Raw genomic sequence first — 8,441 nt, 5'->3', positions numbered from 1 at the left:
AACAAGCTAAAAGAATTGTTACTGCGACCTTAGGCATATCTAAACATGACTGCAAAAAATCGTCAACTTTAGTCAGGAGCCCCCGAAGATTTTTTGCTGAGTTTATGTGAAAAGTTTGTGTGTTGTGTGAATGAGGTAGATGTGTAAGTGAACTGTGTATAACGGGTTGCAATGATGTGGGTGTAGTGGATTGTTCTGGCATTACACAAAAGCACCTTCTACTACCGTACACTAATGTCACTTTTGTCGTGGGATTATGAGTATGATGACTAATAAAAAAGGGAAATACAATAATGCCATGGTACTAAGTGAACCTTAAATCTATATAACGGTTCAGCCAAGAGTCTACAGTAAAAATTAAAAGAGTACCCATTGAGAACAACGCTAGAACTTCACATCTGAAGCTAAAGTTATGAGTGAATTTTAGCCTAACTAAAGTTTAAATATATGGTATGATGAACTTACACAAAGAAACACAAACAGCACTCAGTATTCAATGCAATAAATACCGTAATTATTACCTCAAATAAGAAAATCGAGGCTTCTCTTCCTCCCGCCAGTTGAATGTTACCTCCAAATGTAAACATACAGGCTTGCCAACATTACATATTGCACACACAGGAAAATAACCACTGTGTAAATCATATTAAGTCCTAAATGGTAGCTATATACACCTACTCAGTATACCCATGATGATTTACTAGTTTATATTTTTTAAGATTTAGCAGGGTTATGGGAGCTACCAATACTACAGGGTTGCCAACATTACTTAACGTCAGTTGCTGCTTAAACGATAATAAATCAGTAAATGAAGCCGTTTTACCCTTACTTCACTATTTTATTTGTTCCCAAGTTTGTCAAGTGTATGAGGAACTATGGTTTCTTAAAGGCAGGAAGAGGTGAGTCGGAAATGCGATGCAGGGAGGGGGGACTTTATGCGATGCAGGGAGGGGGAAGGGTTGGGGGAGACCTCATACAAAGGCATTTTCTGCTCCACCTGTTGTACCATCTCTTCCTCTTACCATACAAGAAAGAGAGTAAAGGGGTGGTACAGTCCTTACTCTGGTAGTCCTGCTGTAATAGGCTCTGTAATCGTAGGCTAGAACTCTGAGGACAGTTATGCCGAGGGGCGGAGGAGGGGTGGGGGGGTATTCTTACACTGAAGGTCCTGCCCTAACAGAAAGACTTAGTGTAAAACTTAACAATAAATGACAGCAGAGAGAGCGAGAGAGAGACTGTGACTACATTGGTGACATGGGTCAAGCATCTGCAGAGAGAGGCATACTTCAAGGACACTGGTCATGAAAATATCTGCCCACAGCTCCTACAGCACAGTGCCAGACAGCTATCCAGGACCTCTTTCAGATTTTAGTCTGTTTCGGGAAAACACTTGGCCCTCACTATGGAAGGAGGCTTGAATGATCCCCGACCTTAGGAAGAACTCCACCACAAGAACTACAGGTCCATGTCCCTGTTCTCTGTGGGGCAAAGGTGTTCAGCAGAAGCCATCTGTACCTACCTGAATAACAACCACCTCTCCAATCAACAGTTCAGCTTCAGATCTGGACAGTCCAATATCCCTCTCCAAGGAGCTGTACAACACTCTGGACAATGGTGTTGGTGCCACTGTTGTTACCATGGACATAGCAAAGACATTATACTAAGTGTGGTATGCTATAGAAGCTCCAAGCAAAGGACATCCATGGAAACTTCTTATTGCTGTAGGACAAGTACTTCTAACCCTCCATGTCATTCAACAACCAAGCCTCCAGGACCCTCCACATCAAGGCCAAGTTACCAACATCACACTTCACACACACACACATAAATACATTGCCACCACAGCCATCCAAAACCTCCAGCCTAATTGCATCCTTCATGAACCACCACCAGATACCCATCCTTCTGATCCTATGCTGTCCAGAGATGCGAGTGCACTTGGCAAAACTGCAAAGTAGCCATCACCCTTCCTTGTACAGTACTAACACAAAATATACAGTAACTATTAAACAGTCTACTATGTCCACACTGTAATGCAGCCCCCCCAAGCCACAAAACAGTGACTTATTTCATGCAACACACTTTTACACAACAGACAATCCTTCAACAAAACCTCGAAAGTAAATCTCCGGGAGCGCCCAGTTGAAGTGGACTGTTCTCTGTGGTCCGCTGGGTTCACATTCAGATGAGCCTGGGATGCAAGAACTCAAGCCCCTGTTGACTCCCCTTGCAGGAAAGAGAAACACCCGTATTTTTCACTGTCATTCATGTTCTTCATAATACAAGTCACACACGTCATGTTACCATCATTCTCTTCTACAATCCACCAATCATAGTCTTTTTTTCAGGCCAATATTTACACACAGTTCTGTTAAATCTACCTCCATCCTGAATTAATTTTTTGTAAAGTAACATAATTCTTATATATATAACACGGTACACATAACAAAACATGGTACTACTGCTGAAACTATAAGGTAACACTAGACAATGAATCATAAAAAATCTCAGGCCTCCCACATAATTAAGTGTACAAAAAACTACTGTGTCCTAAAACCGTCAAACAAGGTATCACATTACTCAATAAGACGGACTTTCACAGTACACATCCGGCCACTACACAACCAACATTAAACAGTATGTGAAATCAACCCTCACTATAATGGTATCTTTATTCCCTTTCACCATGCTACTTCCTGACAATTTTTATAAACTCTGGAAGAAATTTTGGTCATGAATGGGTTAGGGAAAGATGAACCTAGCCCCCTCCAGCTCAGAAACTCTATCCTAAGCTGAAAATTGTATGAAGATGGCAAGAATAAATTAATACACCAAACCAAAGAGAGGAGGAAATTTAAAGAGGTTCAACCCCTACAATTGAGACAACTTTTAGCTGTGTCTTGTTGCTCCCAGGTGATTTTATTCAGTATCGGATACGTTTATGTGAAGCTACAAAATGTGGTGAATGTTTTTGGCATATCAGATAGAGCCAGGATTCCGGGGACTTGAATGATCAGTGAATGGAAGCGTGGCCCCATGGATTGGTCAAATTTTGGCCGTCTGGACATTGCTACTCCTCCCCCTGCCCTAAGGTGGGAAAGGAGACCTGGATGATGATGATGATGATGATGATGATGATGAGCCTCTTACACTGAAGGGGTTAATGAACACTATATCCAACCCCTTAAGCTCGGAATTTTTAAAGTGAATGAAATCAAATGGAGACAGTGAGAAATAAAAATAGCATAACAAGACTAAAGGGCTAAAAGTACGGGGGCTTCCTAAAAAAATAAATACTGTAATAAAAAGAATGTACAGCACAGTCCATATATTAGGCAACTCAATTTGTGTGTTGCTGGGAGGTTTCTAGCGTCTACCCGACATCATTTCCACTTCCCCACAACCTCTTGATGCAAAATAGTGTCTGTTTTTATGCATACACTGATGGCATAGTTAAAAAGAGAATTCACAAAGCTGCCAATATTTACTTGCACACCCACACCAGCAGACTGAGCCATCCCTCCAAGACACACAAACTGGGATGCAAAATTTAAGAACCACCCTCTGTTTACCATCTTTCTTCAGCTTCACTAATGCACACTTCCTGTAAAATTTTGCACAGTTTAGTAAAATGCAATCGAGTCACCAATAAACTAATCAAGGAAATGGATAAAGACTTTGAATTAAAATAACTGTAGCTATCAATCTGCACAGTTTAGTAAAATGCAATCAAGCCACCAATAAACCAATAAAGAAAAGAAAATAACCGTAACTATCAATGCTTGTCACTCCACTTGCTACAGTCATACAAAGAAAGTGAATCTGGCTGCTACAAATTATGGCCCCTTGCACAGCCACTACTCTTTGTTCATGTCAGGCTTTCAAAATATTCTTTCCATCTGGTCCTTACTTCATCCCCATGGGTTAATAATCTACCATTTACATCCTTCACACCTTCACATTTCTTTCCGCTTTCACTTCTACATTTCCACACCTCTCTCACTCCTTTCACTCCTCTGTCTATGCTTTCTCGGTCCCATCCTTCACACCACGTTTCTTTCCACTTTCACTTCTACATTTCCACACCTCTTTCACTCCTGTCTATGCTTTCTCGGTCCCATCCTTCACACCACATTTCTTTCCACTTTCACTTCTACATTTCCACACCACTTTAACTCCTTTCACTCCTGTTCATGCTTCCTCAGTCCCATCCTTCACACCTTCACATTTCTTTCCGCTTCCACTTCCACATTTCCGCACCTCTCTCACTCCTTTCATTCCTCGGTTTAAGCTATCTCGGTCCCATTCGGTGATGATGTAAGCCAGTATACAAACCATTAACATAAATAAAGAGATTACCAAATATCTTTAGTGACATTCCATACCTTTCCGAAGACACTGTTTTTTTTATCTTTTTTTTTCCAGAGATGCAAATAATTCCTGGTGGGTTCCATACTTCCAAAGGTGAGCTTCATGCTTCCAAAGGTGAGCTTCATACTTCCAAAGGTGAGCTTCATACGTCCAAAGGTGAGCTTCAAACTGCCAAAGGTGAGCTTCATACTTCCAAAGGTGAGCTCCATACTGCCAAAGGTGAGCTTCATACTTCCAAAGGTGAGCTTCATACTTCCAAAGGTGAGCTTCATACTGCCAAAGGTGAGCTGCATACTTCCATGTGCAGTGCGTCTTTTCAGTGGGATGCTTACTACTGTTGGGGACACTTTCACTGCGATACAAATGATTCTCAAGAAGTTCCATACCTTCAAAAAGCTTACCATACAGGGGAATCATTTCTGTGAGAGCTCTGGCAAGTTTCATATCTCTCTCCAGTCGACTCTGCCTTATTAGTTTTTTTTTTCATTGAGACACACACACTCCCTAGCCCCATACCTCCTAATATTGATTCTCAGGAAACTCCATACCTTCAAAAAGCTTACCATACAGGGGAATCATTTCCGTGAGAGCTCTGGTAAGTTCCATATACACTCAAACCTCAATTTAAGGGACTAAATGGGGAATCAACTTGTCCCTTACTTGAAAATGTCCCTTACTTGAAAATTTCCATTGTTTTACCACATATAAAGACAATCTTATTATGAAATGCAATGATTGTTTCACTTATCTTACTTATTTATATGATTATATTATTTTACCGGTACTGTATAAAGAAACGTGTATAACCTAGACATTACATATAATTTTTGAATGGTCTTGTCCGTTTGTCAGGCAGCACATGGAGTCCCTTAAATCCGAAATCCTTTAAATGGAGGTCCCTTAAATTGAGGTTTGAGTGCATCTCCAGTCAACTTTGCCTTGCCAGCCATTCTTTTCACTGAGACACAAACAGTACCCAGCCCCATACCTCCTAATATTACTGTGTTGGGAATCGTGATAGGATGCAAATGAATTAACACTGTGGAGCAAGCCTTAGCCAGCCCACCACTGTCTGCTCCTTGATATGTTTACAGGTGATAAAACATCTCATTCTGTCCACCTACATCAACTACTGGGTTTATGTACAGTGTTTATGTGCAGAAATATACTTGCATTTGTTGCCTTATATCTCTTCTGTGCAACCATGTGCATCACCATATATCGCCAAACTTTATGAGGTGAAGGACTCATATATGCTTTTCACGTCAAATATATTACACAGATGAAAAATTAACATACAGTACAGGTATATAGATAAAAACTGTTGAATCTTGGAGGTGAGTATCTTGCATAGGCCATTTAAGAAGAGAGAGGACTCAAATATGCGAATTTTCATGTCAAATATATTACACAGATGAAAAATTAACATACAGTACAGGTATATAGCTAAAAACTGTTGAATCTTGGGTATAACTTGCATAGGCCATTTAAGAAAAGACTCAAATATTCAAATTTTCATGTCAAATATACAGAAAGGACTCAAATATGCTTAATTTTCACATCAAATATATTACACAGATGAAAAATTAACGCACAGTACAGGTATATAGCTAAAAACTGTTGAATCTTGGGTATAACTTGCATAGGCCATTCAAAAAGATATAACATTGCACTATCCCAAGATCGGTGGAATTACGAAGGGAGGGAGGGGATGGGCAAGAGGAGGGAGGGTACTTATTAACATTTCTGTCAAGTATTCATATTCAAATCTCAGCAGTAGATGAGGATGGAAATTATTATTATCATTATTATTATTATTATTATTATTACACTATTTTCTTTCTCAGTTTACTAAAAAGGAAAGTCCCCATGGGTAGTACTTAATTCAATATCCGTTTACAAAAAGTCATATTCTAATGTGGATAAAGGTAGGATGATGATGATGATGACGACGAAGACTACGACAACGATGATGATGATGATGATGACGAAGATGACGATACTCTAACACAAATAAAGTTTTACCCATAATCGTAGCTCAACATGAGGTGTCTACAAATCCACAGCTTCGTACAATGTCTTAGAAATGCTCAAAGGCATGTCTGAACACATTACACAGGGACAACAACAACAACAAACCAGCACTGCAGCCCTTTCAAATGTACTGGTATAATATTGTCCACATATTCTCAAGCTTCTCTTAGATCCTACCCCTCTGTCCCTTCAAATTCCAGGATTCTACTTTTATCCCCATATTCTCAGGCTTCTCCGAGATCCTACCTCGCTCTCCCTTCAAATTCCAGGATTCTACTTTTGTCCCCATATTCTCAGGCTTCTCTTAGATCCTACCCCGCTCTCCCTTCAAATTCCAGGATTCTAATTTTGTCCCCATATTCTCAGGCTTCTCCGAGATCCTACCCCTTTCTTCCCTGCTGTACCCTTTCACGTACTTCATCCCCCAAAGTTCCATCCTTACTCATCACACTACCCAAGTACTTGAATGCACTCACATTCTCCATATCCTCACCATCCAACCTCACTGCACACTTAATACCTGATGATTTTATACAGAGAGGGAGTCACAGGAGCTTGAGTGTGTGTTAATGGGAGTGGTAATGCAAATGGTCTGATAACAGTATAGTATTCTTCAATGAAATATACATTACTTATGTTAAAAATTGATTATGGCAACTCTCTTCCTTTTATTTCTTGAAGTTGTATGATATGTGGCTTTGGTAATTTTTTAACACCTCTTCCTAAGTGATTTATTTTGCACATTACACATGAATATCCTCTTGTGTGTTACTGATACAAACTGTGTTGATATTATAACAACTGATAATAGAAAGTGTTAGGAGAAATACTGTACAGTGAGGTGGTTTGGCCATGTGGAGAGGATGGAGAGCGAGACTAACATGGAGTGTGCATGTGAGTGAGGTGGAGATGGGAAGAGGGAGGGGGAGACCAAGTATGAGATGGAGGAATGGATTGGAGAGGTATATGACAGAGAGGTGTGCAAGTTGGGGGGAGGGCAGTGAAATGCCAGGGGACAGGGTGACAAGGAGGCGCTTTGTTTGTGGCCACCCCTTATGGGATTAAGGCGTCTGGCTATAGATAGAGAGATACAAGAGAATGGTAAGGTGTAATAAGCAAAATAAATCCCTAACAATGAGGTGCTTCACAACCTCCTCTGCCATCTTGAACAGTCTCTATTTCAATGAGTAATCAATCTCTCTACCAATTGCCAAACATCTTAATCCCGTAAGAGGTGGCCACAAACAAATCGCCTCCATGTTGCCCTGTCCCCCATCATTTCACTACCCTTTCCTCACTTCACACACCCCTCTCTCATAAACTTCTCCACTCCATCCATCTCATCCTTGGCCTCTCCCTCCCTCTCTCCCCTTCCACCTCACACTCACATACACTCTCCTCGTTAGTCTCTCGCTCTCCATCCTCTCCACATGGTAAAAAAAAAAAAGAGGGGGGGGAGGGAGGATATATCAGAGGACAAAGTATAAGAAGGGAAAATATATAATGGAGGACGGGATGCTATAAAATCTCCATGCTCATTCTAAATATGAGGATGGAGAGTGAGAGACTGACGAGGAGAGTGTATGTGAGTGAGGTGGAGGGGGGGAGAGGGAGGGGGAGGCCAAGGATGAGATGGAGGGGTGAAGTGGAGAGGAATATGACAGATGGGGGTGTGAGCTGGGAGCAGGGCTGTGAAATGGCAGGGGACAGGGCGACATGGAGGTAATTTGTTTGTGGCCACCCCTTATGGGATTAAGGCGTCTGGCAATAGATAGACAGAGAGATAGAAAGATACTGAGGAAAATACTATAGGGAAGAAATCTATCTATATATTAATGGCTTCTATGAGTGAAAAGCATAATATTACATAAATAGACAGGGCATATGGAAGGTGCTGAATATTACAGTGTGGAAGGAAATCTAATAAATATCATGGATTCTTATGACTGATGAATGATGATGATGATGATGATGATAAATGACGACAACGATAATGATGATGATGATGATGATAAATGACGACGACAATAATGATG

The sequence above is a fragment of the Coenobita brevimanus genome, chromosome 11 (genome assembly GCF_032717465.1).
Source record: "Coenobita brevimanus isolate Jiangsu-jjx chromosome 11, ASM3271746v2, whole genome shotgun sequence".
Taxonomy (NCBI): Eukaryota; Metazoa; Arthropoda; class Malacostraca; order Decapoda; family Coenobitidae; genus Coenobita; species Coenobita brevimanus.
The sequence above is the reverse complement of the archived record's forward strand: the minus strand, read 5'-3'. Positions refer to the sequence as shown.